The following is a 25,731-nucleotide window of genomic DNA, read 5'->3' on the forward strand; positions in this document are numbered from 1 at the left end:
TGGTTTTAATCTACCTATAGGTATTGTTCTTATAATTTTAACAATAACAATCATTGCCGCCGCTACCTTCCTTTTTCTTTCCCCCGCACTTGATTTCTTGCTATCCTTATGATTTTAGATCTCGCACACCCATAATAGTAACATAATACATTGTCTAACTTTGTTTCTGTCTATTTTGCTTCTCCTGGTATCATGTTTGTACACATACATACTAGAAGTCTATCCTTTCGTTTTGAGCGATTAATACATGTATAGCCGTGAGGAATAATTTTTATTTAGTCAACTTTGATATATTCAATTACGCCTTTTATCATATACATCTTGTTTTTATTTTGAAATCTCTATAAACAAGTGATCCTTATTTACATTTGCTCTTTCGTTCTAAATTCAGAAACTTGATATAAAATGCAATTTTCATTGTATTTTTCCATATAATTAATACACAAGATGAATACTCTTATGCTTATAATTTTTCTATATCCGGAAAATATATGTGAAGGATATATTTCCTTATGTTTCTTCTTTTCTTTAAATACATCAAAAGTTTTGAATTTTACGATTATCTATTCTCTAAATGATTGTTTTTGTAGAAACACTAAACTATGAATGCACTATTTTCAAAGATTAACATTTTTACACCTTTCTTAAAATAGTATTTTACTTTGCAATTTTCAGTGAGTTCCTAAACTCTCAAACTTGTTTTCATAAGTATTCTGACTCCTCGTAAACTTGAATTTGTCCTGACTTAGACAATTGGACAATTTCTCAAAAGTTTAATACAAATATTTCTATACAAATTCCTTTAATGACAACTTAAACCTTTAACCTTAATTCATCTTTATATTATTTTACTACTTTGTTGGATCGCCACACATGTATCTTCATTATCTTGGAATTATTACACATTTTGATAATAGTGAGATTAATTATCATTTCTAAACACACATTTTGATAACAATGAGATTTTTAATCACTTCTAAACACTTAAAATGCTATATACACAATGTGATTTAATTTATCATAAATTTTCATCGCCTCCATTTGCACCAATGACTCTCTAAATATGATTATTCTTCGAATAAGGTTTTATTATTGTAAGAGTAACCGTAGTAGTAATTATAGCCTCGGAGATGCTCAATCATTTCGTAATTTATTTTGTCGACGACACTTAATTAGCCTTTACATTTGAGATGTACCAAAACTTCGTTGCCTCCCTTAGTACGTATTTTTAGGAACTTACCCTCAATCGCTTCTCTTTCATTCATGCTACCCCTTCTTATTTCAAAATATATCTTTTCCAGATGTAGTAGCCAACCCGGAAGTGAACAAATTGTTCCTAATCTCTTCTTTATTAGGCGGCGAATTTACACTTAATGCTAATTTAGAACGCGACTTAAGGATCAATGCGGATTTAACGCTCAGTGCAGTTAGTGCTTCAGCAAAACTTATAGCTCTCTTAATTCAGATAATATCTAACTAGATGATCTTTTTCGACTAGGTCGCCATGTTTGGATCTTGATTTCCATGATCCTAATTTCTCGCAATCTAAATTGTAGAACTCGAATTAAGGAAACATTAATTTGACTATAGCTAAAGAATTGGGTTCCTCCTTTGAGGAAATAAACCCGAAATAATCAAAGAACACTGCAAGTCACCACCTCTCCAGCTATATAATTGTATTCGACTGAGTTCTAATAGAATACGTCACGAATTGAATTTCGGGGCGAAATTCTTTTAACCGGGGGAGAATGTGACAACCGTCAAAATTCGAGTCGGTTCTAGATTTGAATAAACTTAGTTGCACATATAGGCACGACACATAATATACTTAGTAACTAGAAGCTAAGTTATAACCTACTAGAAACTTAGAAACAAGTAGGATCGAATGATAGTGTACTTAGATTTCACATTGATATGTGAATTCTACTACTACTTAACTGTAGTGACTATCCATATTTGGGTCACTCTTTGACTCGAACACCATTTCATGAATCATATACACACATCATGCACTTGACCTAGTAGTAGAAATTAGGTCAAAGTCTCATAGAAACTTAAGTCAAAGTTGAAGACTAGAACTAGTATACTTGATTCCTCAATTTTGCTTGAATCTTGGAATCACTACATAGAATGCCAATAAACCGATAAAAATAAATTACAAACATTATTTATAACTATAAAAGAGTTATAATACCATAAGATAATTTAAAGTCTCAAATATTCTATTTATTTTGATATCCAAAGATTTACAAAATCTCAAGACCCTAAAAGCCATAAAAACTCATATTTATAAACTTTAACCTTAAAAATTCTACAAAAATAATTATGAAACTTATAATATGATCTTATAATAATTAAAATTATGAAAATGCATTTAAGGAAAATAAAATTTAAGTCATTAACAATTGCCCTAAATTTATAAGTCAAAAATCAAGGTTTCATGAGCAAAAACTTGGTTAGGGTGTATATTTTATAAAAAGTTTGATATTTTTATAAAAGAATTGAATTTTTTTATAAAATTAAAAGAGAGGGAGGGAATTTTACACTCAAAACCGTCCACCCTCTTCCCAAGACACCTCCCCTCTTCCCAAAACACATAATCACTCCTTTCTCTCTCACACTCCACTTTCTCTCTCATTTTCTCTCACTTCTCTCTACCTTCACCACTCCATTTTCTCTCTTCCTCTCTCTAGGAACCACGAAATTTTCCAGGAAACAAGTCCAAGAACACTCATGATGCTCAAAATATTCATCATCTAGTGGTGTTCATTACGGTAGAACACGATTTCCTTTCATTTTCCTTCAAGTTTCATGGTTTTTCTTGCATTTCCTTCTTCTTCTACACCTTTCTCTTAGAAAATATGTGTGCATGTTCATTTACTTCAGTTTTGATGATGATGGTGGTAGGATTTCACCCAAAAACAACATGCATGTTGTAAATGGTGAAATCCAAGGACCTAAACCTAAGTCAAGATCATGAAAATGCACTTTTCTACAAGTTTTGGTGGAAAATCACCACATGCACTCTAAGTTTTCTTTCAAAAATGATTTTTGAACATTTCAAACTCTTGAATGGTCTTCAAACAAACATGCATGTGATGATCTTCAAGCTTAGATGCTAGATCATCAAAGTATGTTGTTAAAAGCTTTCAAATATGTTCATGAAGGATTTATTTCCAAATAAATATCTAAAACTCCTTTTCTGACCAAATCCGATTTTTCCCAGATTCCCATCAACAAAATGAGATGTTCAACAAAGTTTCAGAAAATAATTCATTTTTCTCGAATTATTATAATTATTGGAATAAAAGAGGGCAATAAACCATATAAAATACGTTCTGAGGTCTATAAATCCTAGATAAATTCGTGGATTACCCCTATGTTAAATAATGACCCCACATTAAATTTCATCGGTTTTTGTTACTGTTTAGTATGTTTTTGAATTTTCTTTTTGTTTGGCTCCAATAAATCATAAAAGCACTTTAGAGAATCTTAAAATGATATATAACAATTTTCGCAGTTGCTACCAGAGGTATAAGACTCAGAAAAATATTTTCAAAATTTTTCATAATGCATTCCTATTTTTCCCCGATTTTTGTATTTCTAATGGCCTAAAAATAGAAAAAATAGTTCGGCTCATCCAAAATTCATGAAAATTTACCAGAACACCTTGCAGTACATTAGGAGGCTACATAAATTTTTTGATGATTTTTCTCTTATGTATACTATTTTTCTCCTATTTTCTAAGATTAAATACACTTAAATACATAAAATCGGATTCCAGTAGATAAAAACCACCTTTGGGATTTTTCCCAGATTATTTACACTGTAAGTGAACTTTAATTTTTTTTTTTTTTGGTAATTTACTTTAACTGTTTAATAATTATTCTCCAATTAATGATTATTTAAGAGGATAAAACAAAGAAAAATAGAAAGACTAATTGAAAAATATCTTTTATATTTTTCACAGCTTCTACATGTATAATAAAAGTGTTACAAAAATTTTGGGCAATTTTGGAAACTGTTTTCTATTTATTTCAATTTTTATTAGAATAAATGCTCAAAAATCATAAAATTGGGTTAAACAGTTTAGAAATCAATTTTTATATTTTTCCCAACTTAAGAATGTTTCATAACAATATTACAAAAAGTTTGGGTAATTTTGGAAACTGTTTTATATTTATCCCCATTTTTATTAGAATAAATGCATAAAAATCATAAAATTGGGTTAAACAGTTTAGAAACCCCTTTTTATATTTTTCTCAGCTTAATTATGTGTAATGACGTTGTTATAAACATTTTGGGGTATTTTCTTAACTAATTTCTATTTTTCATGAATTTGTATCTATTTAGAGAATTAAATATATGAAAAATGGTTATACATATTCATAATCCATGAAAATTTATCTAGAAGTCTTTTAGTACATTTAGAACCAAAATCTGAAGTTTGGTAATTTTTATTAAATGTTTAGTATTTTTCATGATTTTATGGTTATTCAAGAAACTAAAATCGTGAAAAATAGTCAGACAAATAAAAAATTCAAGAAAATTTATCTTGAGGTCTTTGACTTCAATTAAAACTGAAATGCAAACTTTGAGAAATTTTAGAACTAAATTGATTTAGTTTTTGAATATGTAATCATTGGAACACCTCTTAAAATGTTAAATATTAGTATTTCAATAATGGGAAATTTCCACTTAAATTGTTATATAACAATTGATTCATTGAAATTTAATTTTCACAGAAAAATGTTTGTAACTTATCAATATTAAATTTTGACACATTATTGGCATAATTATATTGTAGTAGTAAGTATACTAGTGTTAGATTTCGATTAGAGACTCACTAGCGAATACCATTATTGTAGGAATCGATAGTGGTACGAGTGGAGCGTAGTCAAGGCACCATTTGCATCATCTCAATGCATTGTGAGTATTCACGCACTCCCCTATTTTCAGTTTTTATGTTTTGGGGTGGAAAAGCATGTCCCGGAAAACTATTATTTGTTCGTTGTATTTAAATTGATTTGTATCAAACATGATTGCTATTTTATTGCTATATCTCTCTATGTATGTCTATGCAACACGGGACATGAGAACTTATCGTCTTAAGGCCCTTCCCTTACACTTTTCTCTAACCATTAACTCTTTGAGCCAATGGTCATTGTGGATAGCGCTATTAGGAATTGACAACTCCTCACTCGCCCTATTGCTGGAGTGCATGATACCATATTAATCTATGGAACGATAAGCATAGATCTTGATAGGGCTTCAGTCATAGGTTTGGTTGAGAACTCATTGTTTGCTCATACACATACAAACTTGTTATTTATTATGGCAATAAACTCGTTTATCAATTATAGCAATCAACTTTGTTTCTTATTATAGCAATAAACTTTGTATCTCATTATAACAACGAACGTTTGTTACTAAATACTTATTTACTTGTTTTAGCAACAAAATTGGTTGCTTCTTATAGTAACAAACTTGTTTGCTCCTTGTAGCAATGAAACTTGATTACTCATTTTAGTAACAAACTTTATTTCCCATGAGGATATGAACGTTGCATCTCTTTTGGGCAACATACTTTATTTCTCATGATGACAACGAACTTTGTTTACACAAACTTATTTACTCATTTTAGCAATATATTTTTATCTATGGAAACTTATATCAAAATTTGATTTCGATTCATGAAATCAATATTATTTTTAAACTTGTGAGTACTCACCAACTATTTTTATAGCTGACGCTCGTTTTACATGCTTTTTCAGGAATCATCGAGTAAGTGGCACTTAGGGACACTTCAGTTTTAGGAGCATTCGCATGTGTTGTATTTCAATTTACATTGTAATTTCTTTTAAAAGTTGTTCAAACCCATTGTAAAATTGTAATGATTTTTAATACTATGGTTGGTGTTGTCTTTTAACTTTTGCTATGAAACCCTTTATACTACCACGCCTCGTGTTTCCGCTTTAGGGGGTGTGACACCCAATTTGGAAGGTTGGGCCATATGTTGGGCTTTGATTCCTAGTTGACTTTGGGCCTAAGGATTTGGGCCTTGGGCTTGAATAAGCCAAGCTTAGGGTAATGTAGTAATTATCCAAAGTATGTACTTATGGTTATGTAGTGAGACCCAATTATTAATTGGGTGTTATTTTGGTGTTGACAGCTCGAGAGTCTGTCATTCAGTAGCTGGGGGTTGAGTCTGCGGGACTTCAGCAGTGTGGGATCGAGCCTTCGGGACTTCAGCAGTGCCAAGTGAGTCTTCTCACTATACCTTACCCAGAGTGGTAATTATGTGTGACCGGAAGGTGTTATGTGGTTATACGTGATACGTGATATATGTTTTATGTGATATGCTATGTTATGAGTTGCCTGGTTTAGACCGGAAGGTCGACAAGGTTTGGACCGGAAGGTCAACAGAGTTGGGCCGGAAGGTCAACAGAGTTAGGACCGGAAGGTCTACAGAGTTAGGACCGGAAGGTCTTATGTGCTTACATGAGTTATGCGATATTTTGCAATTTGTTTATGTGATATTATGCATTTTTGTCTATGTGATATTATGCATTTTGTCTATATGGTATTATGCATTTGTTTATGTGATATATGTGATATGTATATGCTATGCCCTGAGCTTGCAGGGTGTGGACCGGAAGGTCAATAGGGTTTGGACCGGAAGGTCATCAGAGTATGGACCTGAAGGTCATCAGAGTATGGACCGGAAGGTCAACAGAGTAGGACCAGAAGGTCTACCAGAGTTATGGGACCGGAAGGTCCCATAGAGACACATTGACCGGAAGGTCTTGTAAAGCTTTAGCCTCGAGTGGCTAATTATATGTGCGCGGTATTTTGGGGAGCTCACTAAGCATGCGTTCTTACCATGTTATGTGGTATGTGTTTCATGTACTTTGTTTCAAAGGAGAGGAGCCGGCTTGGTCGCAGCGCATCACACTATGTTTCCCGTACACGGGATCCTTGGGATTACACTCTGATATGGTTTTATGATACTATGTTTTGATTATTGACACTTTGGTTTTGACATGAGATATTATTATGAAAGTTTTTATATTGATCGGTTTTATGCAATAACTTAAATAAAAATGAAATTTTTGGCCTTGAATTTTGGGATGTTACAAGTTGGTATCAGAGCCTTGGTTTTAGGGATTCGGGCACACTTTCGGGTGTGTCTGAACTCAAACTAAGGACTTGGTATGAAAATTTTCAAAAGTAAAACCCTTTTATAAAAGAAGTTTGAAAAGAATTTAAAAAGAGAAAATAACTTTGAAAACAACAAGGTGTGTGATGCGTGAAATCAGCCGGGCTCAAGTAAATTTTCCCAAGATACCCATACATGCTATGATATGTTATGCTATGTTATGATATGATTATGAGAACTGCATGCTAGATTAGGGCTGAGGATCTAGGAGGATGCCTTATATGCCTATTGTATGTGCTTGTAGACTTGCATGCTAGTACTGATCAGTCAGTGATAGGATAGCCTATTTAGGTTATGCCTGATTGTATGAGCCTCTGAATTGTATGTACAGATTCCTGATTAGAGGATATAATGGTTTGATTGAAATATGATGCTTAGATTTTTCCATTGTCTGAATGCTGCTTTCTTTGTGCTTTGTGGGATTCTTAGTAATGTGAGCTAGCTATTAAGTGAATATGCTAAGTCACATGTGGCACAGGCTGGATAATCTCATAGTGATAGATTTGACCCTATTGCGTAGCTCTTGTCTGAGTCGAACCGTTCTAGGCATGAGTCTGTTACTCGAAGGATTATCTGATCTCTGTTGCATGTGGCTATATTCATGAGGTAGCTGGTTGACATTACTGGGAATCTTTCAGCAACTGAGGAATGGGTGGGTACGGGAACCTAGGAAAGCCTAGGATATGTTCAGTGGGTTAGTAATGAGGTTTAGTTAGACTTGGGTGTATCAGTTTGAGAAGTGACTTAGAGGATTCAGGAGGATTACTGAGGAAAGTATGGATAGGTGTGGAAGGTAGTATTGGGCCCGTACTACTGAAAGCACAGGATCCATACTCGAATCGGTGAGAGTCTTGGAGAATCTGAGAAGCTTCGGGGAGAAGTTTGTGATCCGGTTTGGGGACAGAGGATGTTCTGGTTGTTGCAGCTTAGCAATTGGTAAGCGAGCTAGTCAGCATGACAGGGTGTCAGTCCTTGGAGGATATGACTTTTAAGTCCGAGGATGCGAGATCGATTTGGAGCACCCTGGGAAGAGATGGTTGTGCCAGGTGCGTATAGTAGAGGGTCCTGGGAGGGGACCCACGACTTCTGATCAGCGGGTGAAAGGCCAGGAGGGTCGGAGTCAGTGCAACACGCACGGGAAAATGCGCAAGGGAATTGACATTCTAAGGGTTTGGGTTGCTACAAGTGAGGGGTTGATCATGTCAGCTGAAGGTGATCAGTGTTCCTCTAGATGTTGTGGATATGTTATCATTTGCCACTTCATGGTGGATGTTGGGAATCTGTATTGCCTTGGAATTGTGACTGAGCTTGGGCAGGACAGATCTCAGGCCGATTTTCTGTTAGTGTTTGGGTTATCAAGGATCATATATGCCATCCTGCATGCCGAAAGGTCCTTGATGAACCCACAGAGGGACGTACCTTACGGAGTGGGTTCCGCGTGTACCATTATCATTCCGAATCTTTGACGAGATCGGTGCAGGAGTATTATTCAGAGAACATTGGGTCAGGATTAGAGCGATGGTTCTCTAGTGAAGTCAGAGATCAGTGGTTCTATCATTGTTTGGATATTGTCATTAGCTGCCTACGGAAGAACTTTGGAGTTCAAGGCACTACCATTGCTAGGAAAGGACTGGTAGCATGAAGACAGTGGACTCAGTTACGAGTGTTAAATGTATGGGTGTCCGGTCATTGAATGATCGAGAGAGTTGCATTTTTGCATGGGTTGTGCTCAGTTAGAGTTCAGTAATGCTGCGAGAATGAAAGTGAGAACGAGGATTCGTCAGCCAGAGTGAAGATTAAGGTCTCTGGTTGTCAGCATGGGAAGTGGATTGAGGTGTCAGGCTGGACCAGATCTCATGAGTACTCTTCAAGATTACAAAGGATGGGCGATCTTAGGATGTAACCGGTGATTGATCGCTAGCATTAGTAAGCACAGGGTGTCATCAGTGGGATACTAGGAAGCGAGAAGGATTGGGAGTCCTTCAATTCTCACGAACCGTGAAGACTTAATCGAAGCTAAGTGGGGGAGAATCGAGCAGGTGCCTAGGAGCAGAAGTAGGTATGAAACTAGGATGAGTTTCGCATCCCCGTCAGGGGGAAAGGCGGTCGAGTGGCCGTCTAGGTTGAGGATTGGGTGAGTTGGAAGTTTAGAAAACGTTCCAACGTTTGGTTCATGTTTTTCCTTGGCATCAGATAGCAGGTTTCGGGAACCAGGTTAGAGCTCCAGTTAGGACTCAAGTTTAGTGCGTGTTAGGTCGAGTGCATGTTCGACCAGTTTGGAAACCGCTGTAAGACTGCGGGTATAGACGTAGCATTCCCTAGATTGGTCGGTAACATGCACGCGTTGTTAGGACGCGGATGGAACAGTGGTACCCACCAGTTCGGGTGCAATATTGAGGATATGGAAATCCACAGATTGGATTTCGGAATTTACCCAGAAGGATTAGATCAGGTGGACCCAGTGATAAGACTGTTGGAGTGCCACTACAGTTATGGGATCAGGGAAGCGATGGAACGTATAAGATTGCTTGTGATATAAGGATACTATCGGTTAGGTAGCAATCACTTTTAGCTTGGGTTTGATGATGTCAGGATTCGATGTAGGGACCCGATCGGTTGGATCGAACGGTTGTTAGAACCACAGTGGCATGATAACTAGTGACAACTAATTCCAGAAAAGGATTTCGTTCGCATGTCGTGTGAGGCGACTAAGTGGGAGTCCCTTGGCTCCGCAGCCGGGCCGGAACCCGGTATTTCAGATGGTTGGTGAACGAATTGAGACCAGGCAGGTCTCGTTAGATTTTAGAAAGCAGCCATGTGGCAACATACTGCTTCAGCCAGTTCAGGGTTCGGACAGTTTCAACGATTGGCAATATTAGTATTTGTGTTTAGGGTTGCAAGTTTGGACAGAATAGCTAGATGATTTGGGGAGTGACAAGTCACTCACAGCGGGAGTATCTGAGCCTTGGTCAAGTATTAGTGGTCTGCAAGGATAATTGGGTCTGTGACCCTGTTTTATAGTGGGAACCTCGAGCTATCAAAAGTTGAGTAGTCAGTTGAGGGGTAAACATGCTAGATTCAACGATAATGATTTAGTATGAGTGGTCTTTCATGGATTCAGACCATCTCGAGACAGCAGATTTCGGACAGAGAACATGTGGTCTTGTTGCAAGGAATTCGGCACCTACGGATTTTAGGGCTTTACGAGGATTGGCCATGGCTACCCTGGGAAGGCTAGGGCGTGCCCAGGTTGGTGACCATGCTACTAGAGTGGTTGGGCGAGTAAGGGAATGGTAAGGAATGATTTTGAGGACAAAATCTAATTTAAGTGGGGGAGAGTTATAACACTCTGTTTATTTATTAGATAAATAAATAAATTAATGAACATATGGTAGCCCTAAAATAAATAATTATATATCAAAAGATGGTATCGAAGAGCTAACTGTCACAATTTTAGAAGTTGGGGGTTAAAAGTGTATGTTTCGGAGTGGTTTGTAAATATTCATGATGACAGGGACTAATTGGTAATTATTAGGACTTAATATGGAAGGAATTATGGAAGCAAGGGCTAAAGAATAAATTCTGCATTTAATTGGTAAAGATTTTTGGAAGCTGGGGGCTGAATGGTAAATTTTTGATCAAAGTTGAAAAGATTTATGGGGTCAGGGGCCAGACTTGTAATAATGCTTCAAAGTTTCAAATGGAACACGGGATAACACCCGTGCCTTCCCCTCGCGCATCTTAAACCCTAAACCTAGGATATCAGCCGCCACATTGCATGACACTTCCAGCCGCACCATTTTCCTCGTTAGTTTTCCGATCAGACCAGGTAGCCAAGCCGCTACTCCGCCATCGAATGCAACGCTGCTGCCGGAGACGTCGTGGACAGCCGGCGAGTCGCGGAATCAGAGTTGGAATCGGGTCATTGTGCGTGGGTCGTAAGCCGTCGGAGACACTCGGTAAGCTAGCTACACTGCAATTCTTCTTCTCCTTCGTTCTGTTTACCGGTTCGACGTCGGGTATGTCGGTTGTGGCTGCCGCCGTCCATTGGCCGCCATTTCTGCTATACTCCGGCGACGTCAGCCGCTTGGGAGGCCGCCAGACGTTATATGCTTGAGTAATCATGTGCTGCTGTTGTGTTTGCTGGTTGTAGTGCTTCTTAGTGATTTCGATGTGGATTCGCATGCATATGGGCTCTCTGTCGAGTGAAGTTGTGAAGAACCACCATGGCAGCCGGCCATGGTGGCTGCTGCCGTCACTGCCCACCACAGGTGGAAGATTTGGGTCCGTTTCTCAAGCAAAGTAGTGTATTTCTATTAAGTGTGTGTCTTGTGTGATATGCTTGCTCGGAAAATTCAGAAAAGGCCACCGCCACCACCGTGAGGTGGTGGTTGCTGCCACGTGCCACCGCCGGCCACCACAAGGGTGGTTAAGTGTGTGTTCATTTTAGTGTAGTGTGTGTGTGTTATTTTGGTATTTTCATTGTAAATTGTAAAAATGGAATAATGGAAAGAAATTGAAAACCACCACCTTAGGGTGGTGGCTGCCGCCTCCTGCCGCCATCGGCCGCCGTGTCGGGTGGCGGTGTGCTTTGATGGTGTTTTGACTCGTTTGGATGTTTGGATATGGGACTAAAACCCTAATGAGACTTGTAAGCCCTAATGGGCCCAATGAACCCTAATTGGTCAAAGCACCTAGCTAATGGTCCTAATGGGCGAATGTGGGTTGGAAAAACCCTAATTCCAATAGAACCCTAATTTGGGGAATTATTCGGGACACTCGGGAATTATGTAATAACTTGAGATAGTAATTAATAATCATTGAAAATTAACCTAAGGCCATGTGGGACTTAATGAATTAAGTCCTTAATGGGTTAAGTAGGAAACTTAACCCTAATCATCATTTTATGTGAAACCCTAATTTCACTTGGGTTTATTATTGGGCCTTTCAGTTGGGCCTTGATTGGATTATTAATGGGCCATCCAAGAATAATCATAAGGACTAGAATAATTTAATGGGCCTAGCATAAGGCCCATGTAAGGGGTTTTGGCCCAATTTGGAAAATTGGGTCATAGATGGGCCACAGTTTGGGCCTTAATGATTATATGATGTTGGGCCTTAGAATAAGACCATATATGGGCTTGGGCCCAATTTGGAAGGTTGGGCCATATGTTGGGCTTTGATTCCTAGTTGACTTTGGGCCTTGGGCTTGAATAAGCCAAGCTTAGGGTAATGTAGTAATTATCCAAAGTATGTACTTATGGTTATGTAGTGAGATCCAATTATTAATTGGGTGTTATTTTGGTGTTGACAGTTCGGGAGTCTGTCATTCAGTAGCTAGGGGGTTGAGGCTGCGGGACTTCAGCAGTGTGGGATCGAGCCTTCGGGACTTCAGCAGTGCCAAGTGAGTCTTCTCACTATACCTTACCCAGAGTGGTAATTATGTGTGACCGGAAGGTGTTATGTGGTTATACGTGATATATGTTTTATGTGATATGCTATGTTATCAATTGCCTCGTTTGGACCTAAAGGTCGACAAGGTTTGGACCGGAAGGTCAACAGAGTTGGGCGGGAAGGTCAATAGAGTAGGACCGGAAGGTCTACAGAGTTAGGACCGGAAGGTCTTATGTACTTACATGAGTTATGCGATATTTTGCAATTTGTTTATGTGATATTATGCATTTTTGTCTATGTGATATTATGCATTTTGTCTATGTGGTATTATGCATTTGTTTATGTGATATATGTAACGCCCGTAGATCTGGGCTAGTCAATTTAAGGACAATGAGCGTCAAAAATGACTTTTTGAGGAAAGATTATTTAGAAGGATTAATCTTAACTAAGTTTTAGTTTATGTTACGAGGTTTCCGAATATGTAAAGAATGCTGAAATGGGAGTTATAACGAAGAAGTTATGACCTGTCGAAGTTTCGCGACAGAACCGACACGACACAGCGCGACGTAAATAGTGAATTTACGTTAGAATGATATTTAGCCGAAACAATCTAAACGAGAATCGAAGATCTCGTCAATAGTAGTCCAACGACAAAAAGACAGACGAAAACGGAGTTCAGATGAAGGAGTTATGAATTTCGAACGGAGTTTTCCTGTCCCGGCCTACTAAAAATAATATATAAGTAATATATTTATAATATATTAAAAATAAGTTCAAAATTAGCCAACGGAGTCTAAACGAGAGTTGTAGAGCATAATCTCACCTACGCGTCGATATAAAGAACGTCGAAAACGGAGTTCGTATGCGAAAGTAATGAATTTCTGAAGTTCGGGGCGCAAAACCCCAAAACTGTCAGATACCACGACGTGGCGAGTCTTCTGACGACTCCTGGAGTCCCCCAGACGCAACTTGCGATGACGCATGCAGTGACGATCAAGCCCACGACGTGGAAAATGAAAAATTTGCCATATAAATAGATTTGAAGGGCCAGCCGTTTAGGGTTGCTTCATCTCTTCTCTCCCACTCCCGATACACCCTCTAAGCCCTATTTTAACCCCCCGAAGCCCCGATATCATCCCGAGACCCAAAGCGAGTCCCGAAGCCCGAAGATCCCGAGAAGAAAAGAGTTTTCGAGCCGAAGCTCTGTCCGCGAGAAACCCGATGTGTGCAGATATCCCGGTTTCACCGAAGAATATCTACTTGAAGAGCCGTAGTGCTGTCCGAGCATCGTCTAATCAAGTGAGTGTATAGTCCCTTTCATAAACACGAATATAATACGAGTATTGTTTGAAGGTGTTAAGTATATGTTTTGTGTGAGTGTATAGTCCCTTTCATAAACACGAGTATAATACAAGTATTGTTTGAATGTATTAAGTATATGTTTGGATGAGTGTATAGTTACTTTCTTCTAACACATAAATGTTAAGTATTGGTTATGAAATACGTACTATGTGTTAACGAGTTGTTTGTTTATCTGGGATGGGTGTTGAATACGAAGTATTGACTATAAGATACGTGATATGAGTTAATAAGTTGTTTGTTTATTTAAGATTGGTATTGAATGCAATATTTGGTACAGGTTTTAAATGAGTTAAACTGTATATGTGTTTTATATCTACTATTATGTTGGGGAAAACATGGGTAGATAATTGATGGGGTACGAAAGATGATTAAGAATAATATTGGCAGATGCACCAATAGTGAATGTAATAATACTAGCAGATGCGCTTAAGAATAATATTGGTAGATGCAACAAATAGAGAATGTCCTGATACTAGCAGATGCGCTTAAGAATAACATTGGTAGATGCACCAAATAGAGAATGTCCTGATACTAGCAGATGCGCTTAAGAATAATATTGGTAGATGCACCAAATGGAGAATGTCGGCAGATGCGCCAAATAGAGAATGTCGTAACATCCTGGCAGATGCGCTTATAGGATAATGTCGGCAGATGCGCCAAATAGATAATGCCATAATACTAGCAGATGCGCTTATAGGATAATGTCGACAGATGCGCCAAATAGAGAATGTCGTAATCCTGGCAGATCTGGCAGAAGCGCTTAAAGGATAACCTTGGCAGATGCGCCTTATGTAGTGATGGACTTTGTGTCAATTCCTTAGGTCAATCCTTAGGAATGAATGAGTGAAAGATGATTGATTCTTAGGGTAAATCCTTAAGAAATAAAGGAGATAATGGGGATGGGTAATTGGGTTGATTGTTTGATGATTAAATATTGTTGAGAGAAAAACTTAGAGACACACTTGAACAAAAGTTAGAACAAGTATATTGCGGAATAGTTAATCTCAAAGGATCTAAAAGCTCAACAATAATATAGTTAGATAGTTAGAGAGTTAGTTGCGGAAAAGTAAAGAAATAGAAATGACAGCAATTGTTATATCAAGAATACACTTAAGCTGATTCATAACAAGGAATGCATTCACTCCAAGTTAATAAGGAAGATCAAGCTTAGTGATTAAGTCAAAGATGACTTGCTCCGAAGAGAGATTATGATCAGCAGAATTATGATAAGATTTAAGTAAGAAGAGATGAGTGAAGAAAGATAGAGAGATAACTTCAGAATGTGTATTCAGATAGAATGCATAAGTTATCGGGTTCGAATACAAGAGAATAAGTCTTTATTTATAGAGACTCAGAAATGCACTAGATTACATCTCTATAAGTAGCCATGCAACGCATACTGGATAATAGAGTGTATTACAATAAAGACAAATAAAGTAATCTAGCTAAGTTGACTGCGGTAGGAAGAGTCTGGTTGCTGATGCGGTTGCTGATGAGCAAGATTGACTCCGGGTGCTGAACCGTTGCGGTAGAGAAATGGTTGCGGTAGCTAAGTTCAAGAGGGTCACTTTTATGATTCAACAATTTCCCCCTAAGTGACCTCTTTAACTCTGGTTCAGCTATCAAGTTTGAGGAACTTGATCAAAATCCACCAGAACTTCCTGATATTTTCTAGCCAATTGATTCTTCTTAAGATCTCGAACTTGACTTCTGCGGTAGTATGCTTCGATCTTTCAACTCCAATCTGGTAGATGTCAAGTTGTTTTCTTGTGAGGCGGTGCATGGCAGTCATAGGAATGAAATATTTGACGTTGTCAGTCTTCCTTTTGAATATGACTCCAAGTTCAGGGAAGTTTGTTGTGCCTAGAGATCTTTCTTGGAAGCCTTCGGTAGGCATTGGCGCAGGCTCAAGAGGTGGAAGGTCAAACTTCTTGATGATGGTGGGGTAGATATCCGCATCTATTTTGGCGAAGTCGCAGCCAGTTTCCTTTAGAAAGGTGTTGGTTCATTCAAGCGCAACCTTCATCTTGGGGTGCTTCTCAGACTTGTTTTGAAACACCTTGGCAATGAGGAAGATTTCTTCCGGATTAATGCAAGGGAAGTCTGCTTGGCTGCGGACGTAGTCATGCTCCCTTCTTGTCAGGGTGTACTGGATGTATTCAGCCTTCATAAATTTCGGACTTTGTAGTTCTTGACTGCGGATGGTCTATCATTAGACCATATGTTGTCGATGGAAGAGGCATGGTTAGCATAAAAACGATTAAGTCTCTCAAATTCCATCGGCAGTCGTTTGTGATCAGGAAGGCTGCGGTCAAACTGCTCAAATACAGTGAAGTACTTGGCATTTGGAGAGATTGGTACATCCCAGTACCCGTCTGATGGGGGTTCAGCGTATGTGAGGTGGGGTGTGTAATCTTCATCTTGCAGTCGGCGGTGCGGATTGATCCATGAATTAATCAGTGATTCGTCCATCATGGTGTCAAATCTGCTTTCTCTCCAGATGAGTTCTGCCAGCTTGGTTGCCTTCCAGTCTTGTTTTTTCTGAGCGGTGGCAGGGGAGTCAGTGGTGCTTGGAGAGGACAGATCTTCAGCCAAGTTTTTGAAGTGCGGGGGAGTCTCTGGTTTGTTAGGGGGGACTCTTTTTGTGGTGAAGGAATGAAAGGTGGAGTATGGCGAGAGTGTTGTGGTGAAGGTTGCGGTGTGGGAATCTTTTCAGTGATGATGGCGGGACTCTGATGAATAGATGGATCAGAGTGATGGACTTCTTCTTCTTCTTCACTTCCCCCTCTTGAGGGATGCAACCCAGGTGCTTCCTCAAGCCATTGCTTAAGTCCATCCACCTTGTTGAAAACTTCTTGGAACTGAGCTTTGAGGGCTTCGGCCAATTGGGAATTGTTAGGAGTGGAGGAGCTGAAGAGTAGTTTGTGGATTTCCTTTGTGAGTTGGAGGATCTCTGGACTGTGGAAGTTGGAGGACAGGGTTTTCTGCAGTCTATTGATGGTGGCGTGAAGAACAGAGATAGTGGACTCATAAGCAGTATGAGTCTCATCTATCAATTTCTTAGACGAAGAAGCTTGATCCGCGATGGCTGCCTGGAGATCCGTTTTGATTGCGGTCACCTCAGTGATGAGGCGTTCCGCTGCAGCCATGAATTCTTTGTGGTCAGCCTTGCGGTTGTTGTCAAGGGACCGGATCCCCATCTCTACTTTGAGAGAGATTCTTTCAGCAGCCATGCGTTCCCTTGTTTCCAGACGTTCAATTCTTTCAATCAGTGACTGCGGTCTGGGGGTGTCTTCAGGTTGCGGTTGAGTAGGCTTGACCGCAGCCAAGATCTGATCGACTTTGGCTTGAAGACTTAAGAATTCTTTTCTGGAGACTGCATTCTTCTTCTTCTTCTTCTTGTCTTTTGGATTGGAAGTTGAATGATGAGAACCGCTTGACTCCTCTTCTTCTTCAAACATCATAAGGTCATCATCTGAAGGGCTGGGCTTGTTGACCTCTTGGATATCGTCATCATCAAGACCGAAGGTTGGAGCAGAGCTGATTTCAAGTGCGGATCCTTCCTCTTGTGATGGATTGACTGTAGGAGTGGGAATTGGAGTTGGAGTAGGAGGGACTTTGGAGGTACCTATGGCTGCACCTGAAGCTTGAGCTTTTAAAATTGTTTCAGCCATCTCATCCATCCAAGTTTGAACCTTTTGAATGGTGGCTACGGTACTGGCATTGCTGATGGCATTTGCCCAATACTTAGCCACGAGCTGGATTTCCTGCTCCTTTTGCTGCTGCTGCTTGATCTGTTGATCCTTGCGGGCTTGGAAAGCCCTTCTGAATGCAGCATATTTGTTTTTATCTGACTCGGTTACTGGTGTGTACCGTAACCATGAGTCGTTTGAATCGTCTCCATCAAATCCTGAAAAGCGCACCGAAGTGTCCTTCGGGTCCACGGATCCTTGCACATTTGTGCTCACCGTGCCTAAACCAGCTGTAAAAGATGAAAGTAGAGTAGGATTTCCTGAGCTTCCTCGGTCTCCTTGACCCGTGGTCAAGTCTGGCCTCGGCTCAGTTCTGGCATGGGCGAAAGAAGTGCCCTGCGGGTGGGAAGGTGTTTGTAGTGTTTGGGTGACAGAAAGAAGGATGGAGTGCAACTCCTCTGGTGAAAAGAAATGCAGTCGGGAAGCCCTGGAGATCTTAGGGCGAGCACCAGTATCATCCTCTTGGGAGTGAACTGGGGGGGAATCTCCACGATTTTGTGAATCAGTCTCACTTTCTGAGTCTGACTGGAAAATGATGGTGGTGTTGAATGGGTTTGCGGCTACCCCAAGGACTACTGGAGCCTTTTGAGAGACTTCAGTATCTGTCCGGTCACGCATTTGGCCAGTGGTTGCGGTTTTTCTCTTCTTAAGGATGGCAATTGGTTGCGCATCCTCAGAGTCACTATCAGATGGAGGTGTGACTGGTTTGGTTTTTTCTTTTCTTGGAGGGTGCGGTTGGTTTGGGAGCGTTTTTCTTTGGGGTTCTCTGCTTCTTGGTTGCCAACTGCTTTCTTCTTTGAGAAAGATTGGATAGTGTAGTGGCAGAGGGGACTGCGGTACCCTCAGGGTTTACAATTGCGGATGTTTGAGGAGGAGGCGGGGTAGGAGGGTATGGGGCAATACCTTCCGTAGCCTCAATGTGGTCTGAGACATCAGTAGTCTGAAGACCAAGGGTTGAAAGAATATGTGTAGGGAGTCTGCGGATTGGTCCAAAAACAGATTGATTGGAAGAAGGATTGTACCTTTTGAGATCTTTAGTGACGAAGAAGTTGATGTCACTACCCATATCAATTCCAGCGTCCGTATGTAGATCAGAGATGCAGAGGGACCAAAATCTTGCAAATGTGAGCTCTGTTGGGTTCTCCTTGGGGCTTTCTTTGGGAATGTACTGAAGGAAATCGTCCCATAATATCTGCCCGTAGTTGACGTCGTGTCCGGTGAAAATGCTTCATACTAATTCCAAAAGTTTTAGACCCATATTGTCAATGCCTCCGGTTCTGCCGGATAGACAGCGGATGACAAAGTGACACACGAACTGCCATACCGCAGGCAGTTGGTTCTTCTTGAACTCACCAATCCCTCGAATTGGTTTTTGATATCCCATCTGGTAGAGAGCTGAGGTGATGTCTGCCATGGAAGGGGAGAAAAACTTAATGGATGGATGAATCAGAAGGTTTATGGCATTCAGAAACTTTTCTTTGGACAAGATGACCAAAGAATCATTAATGAGGTTGAGGTGAACTTCTTGAGGGTTTTCGATTGGTCGATAAGCAGAAAATGCACATTTGAAGAGGGTAGAAATTGGAACAACATCTGTAAAGGCATCGAATGGACCAATCAGAGGATGGTTCTTCAGGAACTTGATCATGAGCTTGGTTGGAGCATTGTATGAAGGATGATCTTCAAACACTGCTCGGAAATTGCTTGAGGCGATTGTTGGAGAGTCTGAACCAGTAGGATTTATCGAGCCTGATGCCTTGGATTGCTTCTTTGATACACATGATTTCCCCATTGTGAGAGAATGAGGAAAACACAGAGTTCTTGAAGGTTTCGACGGTTTTGAGGAAAAGATCGATTTGCAGAAAGCGTAAAGTGATTTGGGGAAGAATATGAGTTTATAAAGGGGGGTGAAACTTTTTAACCCTAGGTAAAAGGTAAAGAAAAGATAAAACGTCGTTTGGGGTTTTTTGGGGGGAATTTATGAATTAGGGATTAAATCTCAGCCACAAAAAATTAAAACGAGTTTTAAAAGATTTTGGGAGATTTCCAAAAGGGGTTTTGCATTTAATGAAAGATCAGACTCCTATCAATGTGTCAGGTGATCGTGGGGGTGATGGGAGAGGAAGTTGTAACGGATGGGACGTGTTAGGGAGAGGAAATGACAAATTAAGGATGAGTTTATGGAAAAACGTTCTTTTTGTCATCATCCCTAAAATAGGCCTGACACAAGGATTATTGAGAAAGAGAATGAGACAGTGTCTAACGGAATGTTTTATTTTTATTTAATGAAGGATCATTAAATAGCACACAAAGATTCAAGAGTTGATGAAACAGTTGAGAAATTAGCAACGTGATCGCGGATGGAAACTTCATTGCGAATTGATACGTCATCGCGGATGGAAACTTCATTGCGGATGGAAAGATGAATGACTGCAGTATAGAAACTGAGAAAAGCACTTGTGCAAAGATTAGAACGACAAACAATAAGGACCCATGAAAGATAGGTATGAAATATGGTTGCGGTACCAAGACTGCGGTACCAAAACCATCTATCATAAGTAACTTTCAGTTAGAACCGCAACGGGGACCAAGGATGGTCCGCGATATCTATCAATTCAAAAAGAATTGCGGGTCTGGATTCATCATGCCTAACATTTGTAGAAAGGTGTTAAGCTTTGTGGAGTCGAGCGCTTTTGTGAATACATCAGCAATCTCTTCATGAGTATGGACAAAGATGAGTTCAATGTTACCTTTCAAGATGTGGTCTTTGATGAAATGATACCGTAGTTCAATATGCTTAGTCTTAGAGTGCTGAATTGGATTGTGAGAAATAGCAATAGCACTTTCAGAGTCACAATAGATTGGTATCCGCAACATTCTATACCCGTAGTCCATTAGTTGAGTTTTCATCCAAAGGACTTGAGAGCAACAGCTGGCTGCGGCCACATATTCTGCTTCTGCGGTAGACAGAGAAACACAACTTTGTTTTCTTGATGACCAGCTGACGAGTCTTCCACCCAAAAATTGACATCCTCCTGAGGTACTTTTGCGGTCTAATCTGCATCCGGCGTGATCCACATCTGTGAAAGCTTGCAGGCTGAAGTCGTTGCCTGCAGGGTACCATAGACCATGTGACTTGCTTCCTTTCAGATACCGCAATATTTGTTTGGCTGCGGTCATATGTGACACTTTTGGGTCAGCCTGATACCTTGCACTTACACCATTTGCAAAGACAATGTCTGCTCGGCTTGCGGTGAGGTACATTAGAGAGCCTATTATACCTCTATACGTCTTGTGATCCACAGATTCACCAGAGGGATCAGCAGAGATCTTATATCCGAAGGCCATGGGGACCTTAGCCGAAGAACAGTTGTCCATCGAATATTTCTTCAAAAGTTCAGTGGTGTATTTCTCTTGATGAATGAATATTCCTTGCGGAACTTGTTTCACTTGAAGTCCTAGAAAGAAGTTAATCTCTCTATTCATGCTCATTTTGAACTTGTTGGTCATGAGCTTAGCAAATTCATCCACCATTCCTTGATCAGTCGATCCGAAGATAATATCATCCACATATATTTGTACAAGCATAAGGTGTTCACTATTTGCTTTTCTAAATAGAGTGGGATCAATTACTCCTCTTTTGTATCCGGATGAGACGAGAAATTCAGAGAGAGTCTCATACCATGCTCTTGGAGCTTGCTTCAGACCGTAGACTGCTTTTTCGAGTTTGTAACAATGATCAGGAAATTCAATACTTTCAAAGCCTGGAGGTTGCTGAAGATAAACCTCTTCTTTTAGTTCCCCATTGAGAAAAGCACTCTTAACGTCCATTTGATGTACCTTGACGTTCTTGTGGGCTGCGTATGCCAGGAAGATCCGGATAGCTTCCATGCGTGCTACCGGAGCATACGTTTCATCGTAGTCAATACCTTCAAGTTGATTGTAGCCCTTTACAACTAGTCTTGCCTTGTTTCTAACTACTGCACCAGATTCATCCAGTTTGTTTTTGAATACCCATCTAGTACCAACAATGGTGTGACCGCGTGGCTTCGGGATGAGCTTCCACACCTTGATTCTTTCGAATTCTTCTAGTTCTTCTTGCATTACGGATATCCAATCCGGTTCAAGTAATGCTTCTTTGATCGTCCGGGGCTCAACTGAGGACATAAATGCTGCGTAGTGATAGTGATCAGATAAGTCCTTGGAGGATCGAGTCTGGATACCTGCGGATGGGTTGCCAAGGATTTGACCTGGAGGGTGGTCCTTCGTCCATACATGAAGACGGGGTTGTAGATGATCAGCAGCTGCGGTAGAGGGAATATCTTGAATATCAGAAGAGTCTGTGGTTGGAGAGTGCAGTTCCCCCTGGATTTGGGAACATCCTGCTGAGTCATCTTGATTAGTTGGAACGAGAATGGAATTATCTTGAGCAGTTGGGAGTGTTCCCCCTGGATTGCTGACGGGAGTTCCTCTGGAACCTGAGAAGGTTCCCCATGGACTACGGATGGGAGAGTGATAACCGTTGGATCGGTTCTTGTGTCAATGTTCTCTATGAGTTCATCATCCGAATCCGAAGATACGTTTGATTGTAATGCTTCTCTGCGGGTAGGAGCTTGAGCATCATCTGGTACTAGAACCTCGACGGTTGGTGCTTGATTCGGAGTAGAACTTTCCCCCTCAACCGGAGAGGTGAAAGTATTGAGAGATGCTACTTCAGATAGAGATGGACCAGAAACATCAGCATGTTGTTGTTGAGTTGCGGATGACACGAGAACTTCGGATAGTTTCGCCATTTCAACAGGGTCGAAGAGATCGTCATAATTGACTTCAACGAGGTTTAAAGGTCCTGAAGAAGCAGGAATATCACTTTCCATGATTGCGGTGGTTTCATTGGATGGAGGGGCATTGCGGATGTGAGAATCATCAAATTTCACATCGAAGCTTTCAATGATGAGCCTTGTACGTCTGATGAGCACTCGGTAGGCAACCTTGTTTGTGGAATAGCCAAGGAAGATGCCTTCATCAGACTTTGGTGCAAATTTGTTAAGCTGATCGCGGTTGTTGATCACAAAACATCTACACCCAAAAATATGAAAGAATCAAACATTTGGCTTGCGATTGTTGAGTCCCTCATATGGTGTTTTGTTGAGACGTTTGCATACAATGCTTCGATTTTGTACAAAGCAGGCTGTTGCTACAGCTTCAGCCCAGAAGTAGAGAGGAAGGTGTGCGAAGTTGAGCATAGATCTGGATGCTTCTACCAATGTGCGGTTTCGTCTCTCTACTACCCCATTTTGTTGTGGTGTGTAGGGTGCTGAGAAGTTGTGAGAAATACCCTTGGACACCAAGAAGCTGTTGAGAAGATGATTCGTGAACTCAGTTCCATTATCACTGCGGATCCTTCTTACTGGGAGCTTTATCTGAAGTTCGATTTCTTTGATGAAGTTGATGAAAATCTGCGGTGTCTCTGATTTGAGTCTGAGGAAGAAGACCCATGTGAAGCGTGTATAGTCATCTACAATAACCAGTATGTATTTTTTATGGTGAAGACTGGCTACGGTAGATGGACCGCAGAGATCAATGTGCAATAACTCCAGTGGTTCAGAAATGGAAGAGTTCATTACCAAAGGGTGACTTGCTTTGGACTGTTTACCGCATTCACAAGCCGGACAAAGAGTATCGTTGCTGAATTTGAGAATAGGGAGACCTCTGACTAGTTATCCTGTGACCAAGTTGTTGATGTACCGGAAGTTGAGATGAGCTAGCTTGCGGTGCCATAGCCAGCTTACTTCAGATACGGCTTTGGACAGAAAACACAACTGCGGTCTGCCAATGATCAAAGAGACATCCAAAGGATACATCGTACCTTCGGATCGAGATTTGATCAGACAGGTGTTTCTGTCACTAGTCATTACATAACAGAACTGATCATCAAATTCAACCCTATGTCCTGCCTTACATAGTTGGCCCACACTGATGAGATTGTGTTTGAGGCCTTCTACATAGGCAACTTTCTGGATAGAGAAATTCCCCGTAGTGAGAATACTGTAACCTCGGATGACACCATTTGCATTGTTACCAAACGTGACATTTCCACCATTACATATAGGCCTGAAATCCCGAAGGTACTCTAACCTTCCGGTCATGTGCAAGGAGCAGGCACTGTCAATTAACCATTCATCTTCTTGTTCCTCCTTGCACAAACCCTGTTCGACGATGCTTAGAGTTCCATCCTTTGCCATGTCGCAGTAGTTCTTGTTCAGCATTGTAGACTCATCATCATCCGCATCCGCAGTGGCTAGCATGCAGATTTTTCCTTTGTCTTTGACACTGCTGATGGCTTTATCTTCGTCTCTGGATGACCATACTTGATGGTCTCTTTTGACATGGGCTACGTATGCCCTTCCCTTTTCTTTATCTTCCAGCTCTTGAGCCATTCTAAGGTAGAATGCTCTGTCTTTTACTGCATTGGCCTTACAATCTCTTGCAAAGTGATTTTCTTTGTTGCATTTGTGACAAATCACAACATCAGTCTTGTCTTCAGAGGGAGTACCTGAGTCAGTGTTTTGAGGAGACTGCGATACCTCCTTTGGTTGAGTGCTTTGAGATTGCGGTGGTGGATGAGAACCTTGTTGAAGTGTTGATTCTTGCGGTAGGAAGGAGGTGGTAGACGGTTGAACTATTGGCTAACCAGAGCAATAGCCTTCTGAAATTCTTCTTCATCATCATACTCTGAATCGGCTTCGTATGACTGCGGTGGAGTGTCATACGATGAAGAGTAGGGTGACTGTGGTGGAGCTTGTGCTATGAGAGCAAGTGGTCCTCCGAAGTCAGCACAATCTTTAAGTACGGTGGATTCTTGAGCTTGCAGCTCTCCATAGAGCTTGTAGAGTGACAAAGAGTGAATCTTTCTATCACCTTGGACTATCATCTTGGCCGTATTCCAATGTCTTCCCAAACCATTAAGAAACTGAAGATTAGTTTCATGGTTACTGCGGATGGTGCCCGCATTGGATAACTTGGTGACTATCAGGTTGAACCTTTTGAAGGAGTCTTCCAAACTTTCGCCTGTATGAGCCTTGAAGTTGCTGAACTCATTGAGTGCGGTAGTGAGCTTCTTGTCTTGTGCTTGTTCTGAGCCTTCGTACAAGTTCTTGAGAACTTCCCAGATCTCTTTTGCTGATTTGCAATTTATGATAATATCGAAGTTCTCAGGAGCAACTCCACAGGAGATTTCATAAAAAGCAACAACATCATTTTCCATTTTATCGAGATCATCCTTGGTGGGACGGCTCATAACTGGTTGACCTCCTCCTAGTCTGGTAGTAGCGCCGTCAGTTTGGACTGGAGTCAGAACAGGGACATGTGGTCCTTCTTCTACGGATCGCCATACATCTCTACCAAGTCTTCTTAAGTATCTTTCCATTCTTTGTGACCAGTGATGATATTCATTTGCTACCAGTATTGGGGCTCGGTTAGAACCACCAACACTGTTGGAAACATTCAGAGATAACGATTGAGCCATTTGAGATTTTTTGAGAAATGAGCTTTAGTGGTATAGAAGGCCTTTTGAAAAATCAGAGTTCCGTTTTCAAAAAGCAACCACTTTGGCCCTGATACCAATTGTTGAGAGAAAAACTTAGAGACACACTTGAACAAAAGTTAGAACAACTATAGTGCGGAATAGTTAATCTCAAAGGATCTAAAAGCTCAACAATAATATAGTTAGATAGTTAGAGAGTTAGTTGCGGAAAAGTAAATAAATAGAAATGACAACAATTGTTATATCAAGAATACACTTAAGCTGATTCATAACAAGGAATGCATTCACTCCAAGTTAATAAGGAAGATCAAGCTTAGTGATTAAGTCAAAGATGACTTGCTCCGAAGAGAGATTATGATTAACAGAATTATGATAAGATTTAAGTAAGAAGAGATGAGTGAAGAAAGATAGAGAGATAACTTCAGAATGTGTATTCAGATAGAATGCATAAGTTATCGGGT

General features: G+C 40.3%; 1 long non-coding RNA gene across 3 annotated transcripts in view; it reads left to right on the top strand.

The window, feature by feature from the left end:
- Positions 1-10,978: 10,978 nt before the first annotated feature.
- Positions 10,979-25,731, top strand: part of LOC145109634 (uncharacterized) — a 32,226-nt gene continuing 17,473 nt past the window's right edge. For all 3 annotated transcript variants that reach the window (XR_013709115.1, XR_013709114.1, XR_013709113.1), the window contains exons 1-3: positions 10,979-11,178; positions 11,373-11,503; positions 12,534-12,623. This is a non-coding gene — a long non-coding RNA (uncharacterized LOC145109634). The remainder of the gene's footprint in view (positions 11,179-11,372; positions 11,504-12,533; positions 12,624-25,731) is intronic.

The sequence above is a fragment of the Lactuca virosa genome, chromosome 1 (genome assembly GCF_052849685.1).
Source record: "Lactuca virosa cultivar CGN04683 chromosome 1, Lactuca_virosa_CGN04683_v6, whole genome shotgun sequence".
Lineage (NCBI taxonomy): Eukaryota > Viridiplantae > Streptophyta > Magnoliopsida > Asterales > Asteraceae > Lactuca > Lactuca virosa.